The 14939-nt window shown below is 44.0% G+C and overlaps 1 long non-coding RNA gene across 1 annotated transcript; it reads right to left on the bottom strand.

Annotated features, from left to right (window-relative positions):
- Window positions 1–425: 425 nt before the first annotated feature.
- LOC113568361 lies at window positions 426–8881 on the bottom strand. Its single transcript, XR_003409583.2, has 3 exons — window positions 7901–8881; window positions 6851–6992; window positions 426–796 (listed from the first exon to the last, which is right to left on the bottom strand). It is a non-coding gene; the product is annotated as an uncharacterized LOC113568361 (long non-coding RNA).
- Window positions 8882–14939: the final 6058 nt, after the last annotated feature.

Genomic DNA, 14939 nt, shown 5'->3' with positions numbered 1-14939 from the left:
GGTTTTTTTTCCCCCCAGAGGAACCGCACAGGATTCCAAGAACTAGAATCTCCAAGAACTAGAGTTTAAGAGCAGGGACTGCAGTTAGACAAGTGTGTAGCTTAGCTTGATTTGTTACTTATACTGCTGGGAGCATGTGGAAAAAAATGCCAGGCTTGCATCAGCTTTGGGTTTCTTAGTTAGTCACATGTAAGCATTTTCCTGCAGACTGCGTGACGATCTCTCGTGGATGGTGCACACACAGTTCTTCTGCTGGCATAACTGAAAGAAACTGCGAACTGAAAGAAAGGTTCCATTTGAGAATATCTTTAGAAAGCAAATTAGTGGTTCGTGTAGTGTACTGTTTTTTGTGCAATGTGTTCAGCTAGTTCTGGTTCAAATCCACAGTGAAAGAAAGCAACAATGTGAGCTCCAGTTATTGGAAAATGCATGTAATTTACATATAGAGCGTTAAGCTTAAAATACTGCTTAGTTGTCTCCATGCAAAAAATCCTTATGCTAATACAGTAGGCCAAAGTCTCAGGAGTCCATTAAGCTTTCGGACGCATGCAGATGCACGAGCATGCTGCAGTGGAGGTAGCGATCTCTGGGGTGGTCAACGTCACCCAGCACACAGCCGCCGCTGTTTGTTGCGAAGAGCTGCTGGACTGAGGGACCACCATGCTGTGGAGAAGCTGACCCTGAGTTCGCAGCCCAGCTGAGCCCACCTGTTCTTGGGGTTTGCAGAGCCTCTGCCGGTGCAGCCTGGCAGCTTACGGCCCCCCTTGTGCTGGCTGCAGTCAGACAGACCGGCCACCTGGGCGTTGGAAGTAGGAAAAAGATTGTGTTTCACAGCAGGAACCGCAGATAAGATAAAAATCCTGTTCTAGGTAGCACTGTGCACAGAAGTGCATAGGTACAGGGTAAACAGTGCGTGCATGTTTGAGGGTGTGAGTGTGTTTATAGCGGGTGGTGGCTAAGGAAGGCACCTTTTCCATTCCAGTGGTAAATACACCCACCAGGGATCCACCTAGCAGCTTATGCCTCTGTTATTAGTTTCATGTTAGCTGAGCTTAGATTGACGCACATCTACTCCATGTATGAGAGCATTTAAGTAAACCAATAGCAAATGATTAAAAAAAAAAATTTCTTAATGGAAAAAGTCTGTGTAAAACTTCAGGCATACCTGATAAATTAAGGAAACTGATAAAAGCATGATTTTCCATTCTGGGTTCCCACCTATGTTCTCACCCCGTCCTACAGTACAGGACAACACACTGGGGCAGACGAGGGTAAACCTGGCTTATGAAGTTAGTGATCCATAATGGGGCTATAGTAGTAAACACTCATGGACAGTGAGTTAACAATAAGCAGATCTCAGGTGCTGATAATGCACTGAACTATGTCTACAAAGGGATTATCTCTTCAGCTGCATGCCCCATTTTTGCAAGCCTGATGTTGGGGGAAGTACTCCGACCTCAAGCCTAACCTCACGCCTTTTCACCACCCGTTAAACTCAGCTGTCTCCAGTGAAATGCTGATTTCAAGAAATTTCAGTGCAAAAACAACAGAGTTTGACTGCTTGACTATGCAAACTTTCATGTAGTCAGCAAAGCACCACATTGTGCCCTGAGCAACTGCAAAAGTATTAGGACTACTCTTTAGAATAAAAACTATTACCATTGCCGAATAATTATAGTAGTATAATTCTACAGTAGTATACTCTAACTCTAGCTCTTAGCAAGTGTGTTTAGAAGTTGTGATAGGGCAGCCTGTCACAGGAGAACAGTAATGCTGGTCAGATTGACATTGTGCTTGCTTTGCCTCTTGTGTGTTTGCTGTGCCTGACTCTCTAAGCTGCCAAGTCATTCTGACCAGTGAAGCTCCTCTCTTGTGATGGTGCACTCATGCATCCTGTCACACACAGCATGTGTGTCTCCACAAGAACAGCCAGCTCAAGAGACAGGAAATACACAGTTGTTCTTTCACATGACTTTCATTGGGAGTCATTCTTGGCTGCACAGCTAAATGATTAAGCATAAATATATAAATAACATTACAACAATAATAGCAAACAAGCAAACATACAGACAGACCAACACATTGCATCTTGCAGCTGCTGTGAAATCCCGAAGAGGTAAAAGTGCAAAACACACTACACTCTGTTCTCAGCCACTGGTAATTGCATGGTTTCTACACTTGGAGCATGCACTGCCTGAAAGTCATTGACACAAACAAGCGAAAGACATCTGGAGAGCACAAACGCTCAAGTCAGGGCCTCCTCTATCATGAGCACACGTCTTTACTCAGCCCCATGTGACCAGTGGCTCTATGACCCTGTCATTGGCCTGTCACAGATGACACGCTCACGCCTCCCTGCCCCTTTGCTGCTGTCATAGCCGACTAAACCACAGTAAAGGCCCTCAGCATTCAGGGGAAGCCCCCGTTGAAAGGCAGTCAATGAATGTGTCTGCATTCATTTTGTAAACTTCTGTGCACACGTTGACCATAAAAGGAGAACAAGGCATTCTTTTGATGGAAGAGGGGTGAACAATGGTGGACTGTTGAGTCAAAAGCACACAGACAAAGACAATGCGGTAGGTTTAGAAGCTGGGCTGAAGTCATCTGTCCATACGAAAAGCCCGCCCTCCCATTTGCACGATCGGCACTTAATATCTGTCCACTCAGCGTGAAGATGGCGCACTGCCACCGGTTTTTCCAGCACTGAGATCAGCTGCACAAAATGAAGTCTGACCTCACTGGGGAAATGCACACTCCTGCAGACACACACTCCTGGTTTCCCGGAAAAGCAGGGCTCCTTTTGTTGGAAATGCAGAGGGACCAAAGTGCGTGTGTGTATATGTGTGTGTGTGTGTGTGTGTGTGTGTGTGCGTGCGAGCATGTGTGTTTTAGAGAGAGAGAGGACAGGGGATAGATGAGCTCATGTGATGGGTGAGTAAGCGCATGAGCTCACTCTAACACAAGCTCGCCAGTGATTGGAAGACAGCAATATGCTGAGAGGCTGTATCGGCTAATCAGATAGGAGGAGAGGAAAGACCAAGCATGACCAAGTGGTGCGTGCCTGTGTAACGTGAGCGTCAGCCACTCACGCTGCACGAGATTATTACGAAGCTGCAGCTCCGCCTTTGGCCTGCCAATCAGTTCGCATCTCCTTCGACCACCATCACACGTTGTTTACACAACAGCACTGCATGCATCCCCTTAAGATGGACACATCAACAGAGGAGCACACACCACCACCACCTCCAAGTGCTTGACTGTGGGAGAAAGAAGATAAACAAAGCCTCTCACCAAAGTCATTACATGTTATTTTCAGCACAACATTGCCACTGGGGCTTAACCTAGATGTGTCTGTCCTTATTGAAGAGCTTCTGCACACCAGATTTCTATGAATTTTTGGATTTTCTGCATTTGCACATTTGCATCTACATGTGTCCACAGCACCTTTCATGCCACAGCCTTGGAAATGCACTTCACCAACATGCAAGAAAAGGTGCAGCTTGTAAGGGAAAGATCCTAAGAGTTAACAAGCTGATTTAAGCTGCTTTCTGATAATGTAGAATCACATTATCATTTGCTGATTGATTGTTCTTTGTTCCTAATGTCCTGCGACCTCTGATGAGCTTAAGTCACTCACGTGACGATGAAGGGTATATGAGTAATTACAGGCCCGACTACAGCAGGGGTGCACAGAATGACCTCATACCAAGGCTGCAGTCATGTGGCTGCACTATGTCGTTTGCTTCTTTAGAAAGCTGCACTGATATTTAAAAGACTAAGGGACTGGACTAAAAGTATGCCTTCTGCACAGACCACCCCATTACATTGACATGTTTTAAGGGGAAAATTGGTACTTGTTTAGCTGCAAGAAAGATGAACATAAATAGAACTTAGGGAGGTTATTTTTGATACAGTGTGTGTCTATATTAAATGGACTTGCGGAGGCATTATTAATAGCCTGAGAGCAGGGTTGTCTGTGGTGAGCTTTTGAATTTCTGGGTGGTTAAAATTTCTGGGTTAAGCTAAGACGTTTGCGTGCACGTGCGCAAACACACGCAGACAAGCACGCACGCACACACACACACACACACACCAACTCTCTGTACTGAATTTTCAAGGCTAGAAAAACCTGAAACTGTCCCTCATTTGCACTGCAGAGCCAAGAGAGATGCTGTCAGGCTGGGAAAAGAACAGGCCACTCTGTTCAAGGCAGTACCCTTAGCACCGATAATACCCAGACACAGCAGGCAACTGTGGTGGCCTAGGATGAATTAGGATCTGCCTGTCATATAGGATCCCTGCAGTCAGGGCAAGAAAGGAAAGGGGTCAGCTTGACCCCGGATCAGATCTCCTCATCTTGGGGGTGCAGTGAAGACAGACCAGCACAACAGGCCAAGTCCACTTACGGCATGATCCTTGTTAATTCCCTTTCCACAGCTAAAAAGGAGACAAGAATAATGGGAGTGAGGGAAAACAAATCAGTAGTTTTTGCTTTTAAAACGGTGATACTTTAGAAAACACATAATGCCGGCAACCGTTTAGTTGAAATTCAACTGCACAAAGATGGGCTTGCTCCCTAGACTCTCAGTTTTTAAATCAGGTTACTCCACATTTTGAATGATGTCAGGGTCAAGTTGTCCTGGTTCACAGAAGCATTGGAAGAACATTCCCCCTCAACCCTGGATGTGCTTTTTGGATTGCGACAAAGGTATTCTCAAACCAAGCCACATGGGAAAAAAAGGCAGGAACGGTATGCTTTCATGTCACTGGAAAGAAGGAAGAAGGTTGCTTGGTGAACCTGAATGCTTAGATCTGTATTACTAAACTCATAAAACGTACTGAAATGACGACTACAGAGCCTCAGATTTATGGCAGGAACCTGTGCCAATAGGCTTTATCATAGAAGTTTTCTATGGCACAATCTTGGGAAAAAGTATATTGATAGCTTCCACACATACTTCGAACATAAAAGCAAAGTCATGGGCATTTGCGGCATCTTTCCCAATGATTTATTATGTGTTATTTGGACAATTAAAGTTTTCTTTCATTTTTGTCCAAGTGATCCGTGGTGTGCTGACTCTAGACCAAAATGGTACATTCGTACATTACCGGTTTTCATTTGCAAGATGATTCATTGCTTGTCTATTCAAAGCTTACACATTAATGGCATCAAAGTGAAAATTCGGGATGGGACACGCCCTGCTTCTGTGCAAGGAAGACGATCTCTTCCACGCTTGCATTAAAAGACCACTGGCATTGTGCTAAACACTTATTATTGGACAACCCACTTGCAATTATAAAACTCTTGATATGCATATTATCAATTTATAAGTAAGGTAAAAGGGGCCTGTAAGAGAACTTTTTTGCAAATGAATTTATGTTGATCTGACCCTCTAAAAAACAGATACCAGATCAACATACAAGGTGACTGGTCATAAGGTACACAATCTTTCCAAGTTTTTCACAAAAACTGAGGGAAATACAACTTCTGCCCAGAATTCGTGACATGGGAAAAGCTTTGCTGTTGGTTAGTTCTGAATGTGCTCTGAAGCAAGGCAGACAAAACTGATCCAAGAACAGCTCTTATGGACACATAAGAACCTGACATTCCCAAGCCCCTCCCAGGATTCTAAGATCACTTTCTCAGCTAGCTGTCATGTGATACTGGGCTTCTAGCCAGCTCCCACACACTTCACACACAAATCAGCCCCAGCCATCCCGGAGGCTACTGAGAGATCTGGGAAAGGAACAGAAAAAAGGCTGAGAGGCATGTGTTTTATACAAATAGACAGGAAAAGGTCCCAGAAATCCATGAAATGCTTTGTGTTTTGCTTAAGGCTCTGATTTTCATTCACGGTTCTCCCAGAGCTGATGGCAGTTGTTCACACATCTTGGAACTTTTTCTCATCAAACAAACAAACAAACAAAAAGATATTTTAAAAATCTGAGGGTGGTGAATGAAGGTGAAAATGTTCCTCATGGGAGTCTGCAGATGTGACACTCGCTCATGAAACATGAACGAAAACATGAGAAAATCCCATTCATGAACAACAGTAATCATGAGCGTATGACAGTAATAGTCACTGATACTGGGTCTACAACTCTTAACTATAGTTTCAGTTTTAAATCACTACTGTATTCTAGAGAACTAGATGACTATGTGAACTATTCAGTGAACACAGTTAGCATTACCATCAGATTAGATTTACAGTAATCACTGGTGTGTTTGGTGTCATGCTATTTCAGTTCTTTCAAGATTGGTACACTATACCAAATTATACTACAATTATACTAAAGAGAATCATACTGAAGTTGCTTCCTACAGACAAACGTTGCTTCTGGTGTGACAGGATGCCGTTTCATCCACATTTCCCTCCTCCCATGTAATGCCTGTTCCCTATTCCACTTCCTGCTCTTCATTCTCAGAGTGTTTAACATACGCAATGCACCACTCAGCCATGCCAGCCAGCTTCACTTTAACTTGTGTCATACGCACAGACAGCTCAACACAGTCAGATTAAGTAGTGTTGCTTAGTCCTATAAACAAAAGGTTTTAGTGTAGTCAGAAACCAGAAGCATATGTGGTACATATTCATGAATCAACACCTTGCTGACTTATTCTAAAACATGATTACTCTGGCATACACTGGGCACCTTTAATTCACACTAAGAGCCCTTTCAAACACTGCGACTTTCATGACGAAATCAGTCATGAAAAGGTGACAGTCATAATGATGATCACTGTAATTATAGTCAGCGTATTAGCCGAAACCATCTTTAAAAAGAAGCAGTTATGTGTAAACTGAGTTTATTCTAGCAGTTACAGGAGGAATGCGCATGCTTCCCACACCTCGTTGAAATATGCAGCTCCCTGTTGGGTGGGACGCCATACTAGCCCCATGGAGAGAGGTTTGGGAGCGGGAACCAGTTCATCTGGGAAGGAAGCGGGGCAGGCAAGTCGAGCAGGCTGAGCAGAGAGAGGAGATTTTTGCCTGAGGGCAGAAACCAAACATTTAAAAGGGAAGAAAAGAGGGGAAAAAAAAGTACACAAAAAAAAAAGGACAATGGAAGCCATTCTCTCCACGGACTCTTCATAAGTCTGAGGCTCTAGCACCTGAATTCAGGGGCCTATTCACCACAGAACAAGATTGCAATCAAAACTGCACAAGGTGCTTTTATTTTACTTACACAGATTTATGTCATATGACGTAGGCAAATCCAAGTTGTATTAGTCCTGCTGATACTACACAAGACCTGTGCTTATTAAGAGGATGCCACACATAACTAAAGTGGTTTCACCTGTTGGATGGGATTTAGGTTAAAGTCATTGCAGTGTCGTGTCCCCAGGAGGACAAGGTCATAACTGGCCATGTTTTCACTGTGAGGGAAGATGCCAAAGCTTCTTCCATTCTTGCACGGAGTGGCTGTTCTATTATCCACATGGGCTGAATGCTCAAGGTGAGTGCTTAGTGTTCTTGTCTTTTAGAATACCGACAAAGCCTTTTACGGATGTGCTCCACATGGTGTTGCAGAAGCATGAGACTGCAAACCACTGACCTTTTCATCTGGAAGGAACAACGACTAAAAGGTACCACCCCTAATTTGTTTAACCTAAGAGCATGGTTTCACATGAAGTTGTACAATTGTTTCCATCAGGAATGAGTTTCAGGGAAACCTTTCCAAGGAGACATAAATTTGCATGCAGTATCATGCACATGCACACCTGCACACATTTGTAAATGATGCCCATGTGCACACCCTTAAAATGTAACAGAATACCTGGCTATCACAATCCAGAATTGAATCTGTGGTCAGTTAATGCTTGAAAAACAGGATTTTTCCCCAGCACCAGCTGACCACAGATCAGCAACTATCATTTAATTAGATATCATGCAAAAACCTCTAAGCAGCTGGTTCATCTCTATGCAGTTTATCTGTCCTCTTCTAGTTAGCGCTTGGTGAATGTCCAGGCGTAGCAGCCAAGTGCTCTGGCAGCTTCCAGAGCCACTGCTCAGCGATCGGGGAGGATATGCTAGTGACAGGGAGTGTGTGGGAACAGAGACAGCAGCAAGCAAAGGACCGCTCATTCTCACTCCACCACCCTGCAGAAGCTGTGGGCTCTAGCACCTCGCCAGAAAGGAGCGTTTCCCTCATTCTCCTTCTTCTCCACTGGACCCCTCTCCTTCCACCACCACGAAATGCACTTTTTTATGCTCCTGGTGTTGAATAACGCCTACAATTCCACTTTAGTGTTCAGGATGAGATTACAGAACCCACGCCCGCTTCCTGTGAAATGCTGAAAGCCCTGAGAGATTTAAAGCCGAGAATAGCCAGGACCACTGTTAGAGGCTGCATGCACGCTGAAACTCCAGCTGAGGCTGCCCAGCAAGACATGCCACTCTGTTGCACCAGCTTGTCATCAGCTCCTGCTCCTCCTCAGGCCACCAAAAGGGTGCAAAATAAGGGAAGGCTCCTGCACGTGCACATCTCTGTGTGTGAGAGTGTAGGGTTTCAAAGGTCTCTGAAAGGTCCCCCTGCCACAGACTGCACTTTCTCAGTAAAAACTCATTGGTGTGATAAAGCCAATAAGTAATCATATCAGATTTCCTCCCATGCAAAACAAATGTCAAATTGCTTTTAAGTTTCCCAAAGTTTGATGAGTGATAAAACGAACACATCAATTCTCTAGTTGTATATTGAGGTGTCAGTATAGAAATTACATGACATTTAGGGTAATCAAGCAACTTCAGAACCAATGCTGAGCTAGAGATGTCCCTGAAAACCACATCACGGTTTGTGCAAGAGAGCATATTAGTAGACAACCAAGTGGCTCAGAACAAAAAAGCAGGCAGAGCGGGAACGCAGCAGAGGGAGCGCGGGAGAGAGGGAGAGAGAGCGCGCGCGAGAGAGGATTGCGTGATGCAGGCAGTGACGAAACTCATGCGCCCCTCTGCATGACCATATTAGGGCAAGGGGAGGAGTTAGTGGGAGAACCAGGAAGTGGTGGGCCACTTGAGGTGTCACGTGATTTCCAGTACAATCTGGAAATCTTGCCCGCGTACGCCCCACCCCTCCCTTGCGGTTTAATCGCTTACATATTCTCCTCTACACACACGCGGTCGTGTATACTCACAAGCATACATTTCTACACTTCTAGTTCATCAGACCAAAATGTATTGATTAGCTGAAACACAGAACACGATGATCAAAATTTCACCAGAGAGCTGGAATAAAATAAACAGGAGATCAAAGCATTTGCAATCAGATCTCTAACAAATTGAGTAATTCGATTCCTGGAAGTTATAACAACATTATTTAGCAACCTAATGCAATAGAGGAGGCTTGAACCAGTAAATGACATCAGTACAAAGAGGCCGATCATTTGGTTCATTGTATCATCACCAGCAAATAGACTGCAACAGCATGCCATGTTATTAACACCCAGCTTAAAGCAGCTCTCAATAAAACAAAATAAAAAAGAACAACAAAGTTGGACATTTTACAATGCATAAAGTAATCAATTAAATGTACTACAATTTACTTGTGCTACAGGCAGCTTGCCCTTCTGGGTAAGTGCTGTATGAGTGTGACTGAGTTTGGGTCAGTGTGGGCTGCCAAGGCAGCTTATGACGCAAAATTGTGACTCCAGGCGTGTTGGTTCAGGGCACAAGGCCAGGGTAAAAGGCCAAAAACATAGTTCCAGAGGATAGAAAAACAGCCAAGCACTACCCTGCTAGTGTCTGAATCAGGGGACACAGAGACTCTTAAGTCACAACAGTTTAAAATGTTACAACACATGACACGTTCAATTTCAGGGAGTTTGGAAGCTATATGTATAAGCTCAACTCAAGGCCAGCTTGCTGGTGCACTGTAGCACTAAAGTGAGAGTGCGAATGAGAGAAAAAGGCCATACCAACACCTGACGTTTTCTGCATTTCTCACAGTAAATAAAAGGTATTGCCTCTCACCCACAAGAGAAAAACCCAACCTCTGGAATGCCTCTCCTTTACCTCAGCCAAACACCAGCTGTGGGTCAGTGGCGTGGAGCTGGGTGGTTAGCGCCCACTCACATCGTCACGGTAACCGCAGTACAGTTTCACTCTCGTTCCATACAGTGTTGTCTTTCTGTGGCGCGCATGCTCCCGCCCCCGCGCCAGGCAATCCCCCTCAGCGGTGCGTGCGCGCACGTCAGTGTCAGTGCGACTCCCCCTCAGCAACACCCCGCAGAAACGGTTTCTACTTTGTTCCACGGCGCACTGCGATGAGATTGTGTACGCAAGCAGTGTGGGCCAGGAGCTGTGAAAACATGACACATACGCGCGCAAGCAAAAATAAATAAATAAATGAATGAATGAAATAAATAAAAGAACAGTGCAGGCGGCTAATGCAAATAAATAAATAAATAAATAAATAGATACGATTTAAAGGATGACGCGATACTAATCATATTATGCAAACGTCTCAATTAGACATTTAAATTCAAAATGACTGTGTTTCATTGGTTGCAGTTGTGACAGATGCAGGAAGGGAGCAAGAAGCATGTGCAAGTTTGGAGTGCTTTTATTGTTCATAATGAATAAACAAAGAAGCACAGCGTGTAGCTGGCTAACAAGTGAACGGAAGGCTTCACGTTAAGCAAAAGTGTAACTCTGGCAGTAACTCTCGGGGAATTGAGATGCAGCAGAGCAGAGTGGGAAACACTCAGTTTGTCTAGTAACAGCAACAAGGAAACAAGGCGCAGCACTGGATAAGAAGCAAAAAAAAAGGCAAATGAGTTGGCATCAGGGAATTGGGAATGGGGAAGATGAAATATGTGTGTGTGTGTGTGTGTGTGTGCGCGCGCGCGTGTGTCTATCTCTCGATGGGCCTGTCCCTCAGGCTGGGTGCCTTGTTCACCGACACCAGTAAAAGGATGAACATGTGCATTTATGTGGTATTAATATAAAGCTATAGCATGACTGAGAAAGGGTGCATGCAATATAGTACAGAAAAATATCAAGATTCGTGAACTACAGGGTCATGGAAAGGTCATGGATGACCTCAGGGATGCAGAACAACAGGTTCCATATTGCGCACTCCACGGTGAGGTAAACTCTGTTTACAAGGAGCAACAGTACAAAGAAGAATATTATGGATTTTGACCACTATTCAAATCCCCCTTTATGGATTCTGCTTAATCTATGGGTGTGTGTAGATGTAAATGACAGAGTGTGTGTTTGTGTGTGCTAATACAGATTATTACAAAAAATGTTTGGGCAGCACTGTTACCATAGCAGCAGCTTCAGCTTTTGTCCTCTGTTGAGTCCAAAAGAAGGTTTCCCTTAAAGCCATATTGAGCAAATTTTAAACTCAGCTTTTATAATTCCTAAATACAGATTCAAAAACTGTACCAGGAACAGTTTTCATCCAGCAGGTTTGAATCCAGCTAAGATGCGGGTGTTCAGGACTGCACACACATGCAAATATATAATGCGCACCTCTGTGTAAGTGCATTTGCATGCCCAAAGTCAAAAAGTCATTGGACTTCATAAGTTCTGATCCATTTATCTATTACCAACAGTATACAATTAGCTGGTGTTAGCTAGAGTTAGCCAGCGGGTTCTACTTACCGGATTTGTGGTAATGAAACTTTAAAATGGTGCAAGGCAATGTTACACAGCAGGAAGAGAGTCAGCCTTCAGGAGTATTGGAGAGCCCTGGGGCTTTCCTGAGTAACTCCAACTGGAGCTCCGTGCTGCGCTCGCTCCCACCTACATACCAACCCTGTGCGGCCCTGGAGCACACGCTGGCCCTCTGACTCGCTCACCCTGGAGCATGACACAGCTGTCATCCTCCACTCGAGGCTGAGCGTGATGAGATCAGCGCACCAACTTTGATGTCATCACCGAATGTGAGTGTGTGTGTGAGGCAGCAGTGGTGGACCATACTGCCCCTCAGCAGTGATGGGCTGATCTGACTCACCACTTCAACAACCTTACACACATGCAGCATGTGTAGGAGGAAAAAAACAGGGGCCAAATGAACAAATTATTGAATGAATATCACTAACTGGAGAATTGCTTATTTCTATCACCTTAACATTAGACATTAGATAAGATTACCAGGTGACAGGAGTGCTGGTCTGATGGGTTAATAGAGAAGAATGATTAAACTAATAAACTTACAAAGAACTTATGTGCAAGTAGCATTTGCTTTCCATTGTCTTAGACACACCAAGCCAAACTCTTTTATAATTACCAATATTACAAAATAATGTTTTTACAGCCTATGACAATTCAGGAGTCTCATAAGTGTCTAAATATTAGAAGAATGATAGCAAGAATTACAGCTTTGCCTTGTGGAGGAACCAATAGACATTTGGAGATCACAGCATGGAGAATATCACATCAAGAACAATAAAGCACATTCATTCTTGCAGTAAGTGTATGTTATCTGAGTTTCCCCATGTTGAGTTATCACCTCACACTAAACCTGAACAGATGTCACTCAGGGCTAGGAAGACTCTGTGGTACATATTCATGAATCAACAGTACATTGTGCTTTTTAATGCACTTGCTGCCTGATGGCCATTTTATTGCTGCTGCCTCCTCCCATAAACCCCGGAGCACTGCCCTACTCCTCTGAAAAAACAAAGGAGCTGGCGTATTACAGGGACGCCGTGCTCACTCGTGTTTTTAATGCAAGCTGAAAGAAGAGGAGGAGGAGAAAGACAAAGAGCGCGCAGGAGACAGATGGAGGGAGGGAGGGAAGGCTGCACCAGCTCAGCCGTCAGCCCTTCCGAAGCAGCAGGAGAGAAAAAGAGGAAAAAAAAAACAAAATGATGAAAGAAAGTGCAAATTAGCGGGTGCACAGAGACAACAAAGGCTCATCTGAAACGTTACACATGGAAATCTGGACTTTTTCATAACACATTGCAACCAGTGATAAAACGGCGTTAAAAGCGAAGTCCTCCTAAAAGTACATGAGCTCTTCCAACTGCAATGCTTCTACATGCAAAGACCAATAGTGTGCATAGAGAACTGCGTCTATGAGACTGTCATACTCCGTGTGGACAGGTGTCTTTTTTTTTTTTTACTCGTTGTTTTCATCCGTTTTCTTGCATAATGAACTGTTACCTCCCACTAGCAAAGAGTCACTGAACAAAATATGAATGCAATGCTATGCTATAATCTTCTTAATTAGTAATTCTAGGACATAATCTGCATAATCTGAATACAATTATTATTCATCTAGAGAAAGTAAGTGAAGAGAGTTGATCTAAAGGGCATTCTTCTAAGAAGTGGGGTAACAATCTGCAGCAGAAATTAAACGAGTTAAATGGGAATCTATTTGAGTAAGTTTTCCCCTTCTGTGAGTGGAAGTCCCCTAACACAGCAATGTCAGAACTTAGCAATGCAACAGGTATTTCTCATAACAATTATCTTTCACTCAGTTCACAGGAATCATATAAGCAATAATTAGCAAGGTATTTTTAGCGGTACAGGAATGTGAAGCTATTTGTCTGTGCATTGAAACTTTCGTTTATGAGACATTTCGAATCCCTGTCCTGCCATTTCCAGTTCACTTGTAGTACTGCTTTGACAAAGCCTTTTGCATAGTAAAATGCACAGTACCATTAAAATGCCTGTGGAGCTTTGCTCGCACGTCAGGAGACTAGTCCGCATGAAAACTATTACTTTCGCCTAGAATCAAAACATTAATGAGAGTACAAGGTTTTGTGAAAGGACATGAAGAGGTGGAGGGGGTGGAGGTTTGGGGGTGTGGGGTTTTGATGGGGTGGAGGTGGGGGCCAAGAGGCAATAACATTATGTGAAGGTACATGTCCCCATGTGGGTGAGCAACAGAAGGGCAGGCTTCAAAGCACGGCTGCCTGCAAGTCGAAGGCATTGTCTGAGAGTTGTGTGCGAGCTGCCTTTGAGTGTGTGTCATTCTGGCCCACTGAAAGAGCAAATGAGTCATAGCCGACCCTGGTGGTGATGAGTGGTTGATCCACGCAGCCACTCGTTTTTACTCTGTGCTGGGTACACACACAGCCTTCTCACTGCTGTTCTTTCACTCCATCTCAGTTTCACTCTTATTTTCTCTCTCTCTCTCTCTCTCGCTCACTCTCTCTCGCTCACTCTCTCAGTTAATCTCTCTATGTCTCTCGCTCTCCTCTGCCGTGACCAAGGGTGTGAGTGATTTCATGATCGCGCATACTGCAAGCGCTGCAGTGCATTGCCGCTCTTTAGCACTTTGCCATATCTGGGTTAGTTGCTACTGCAGTACAAAGAACATCCCCCCTGCAACTAAGAGAAAGCCGCCATGCAGGTGGTTACTACTGCAAATCATGTTTTCATTTTTCAGTGAACCAAATAAGCAATGCATCACCTTCAACCTTCAGCAAACATCCTAAGTATTTAAATTAGGAATAAAATGACATATTATTTGTACATAAAGGTTTAAAGTGGTGCACTAGAAAAAAAAAAAAAAGTTTTCCAAAAATCTTTTTCCAATCAAATTCCACCAGTAAACATAAATCCATTACAAGCATGCAGACATGTCAAAGCGCTCTGTATCACTATGCATGTACTGTCATGTACAAGGCACTACTCAGGTCTTCCTAAAGCATGTTCAGATATATTCATATTTGAGGACAGCAGGTTGATATTAGCACATCTAGTGTTCAGGCGTATGGTAAAACAAAGAGCCGGTTACGTGTAGACCTTTGGGCTTGTGCCTTTCGGATTCTGGTGATGTGATTTCTAGTTCTTGCGGTCTTCCACACTTCTACCGGACTGTGTTAGGCAGAGCTTGGAAATGCAAGACCATCATCCAGACAAACACATCAACACAGCAGACTGCTCCATTTATAGCGTCTAACCTAGTTTAAAGAGTTTTCACATTACCAGACGTTTATTTCGTTCCCCCATTTTGTGTGTGTGTATGTGTGTGTGTGT

The sequence above is a fragment of the Electrophorus electricus genome, chromosome 26 (genome assembly GCF_013358815.1).
Source record: "Electrophorus electricus isolate fEleEle1 chromosome 26, fEleEle1.pri, whole genome shotgun sequence".
NCBI lineage: Eukaryota > Metazoa > Chordata > Actinopteri > Gymnotiformes > Gymnotidae > Electrophorus > Electrophorus electricus.
Note: the sequence above shows the minus strand (reverse complement) of the source record. Positions and strands in the feature narration are given on the sequence as shown.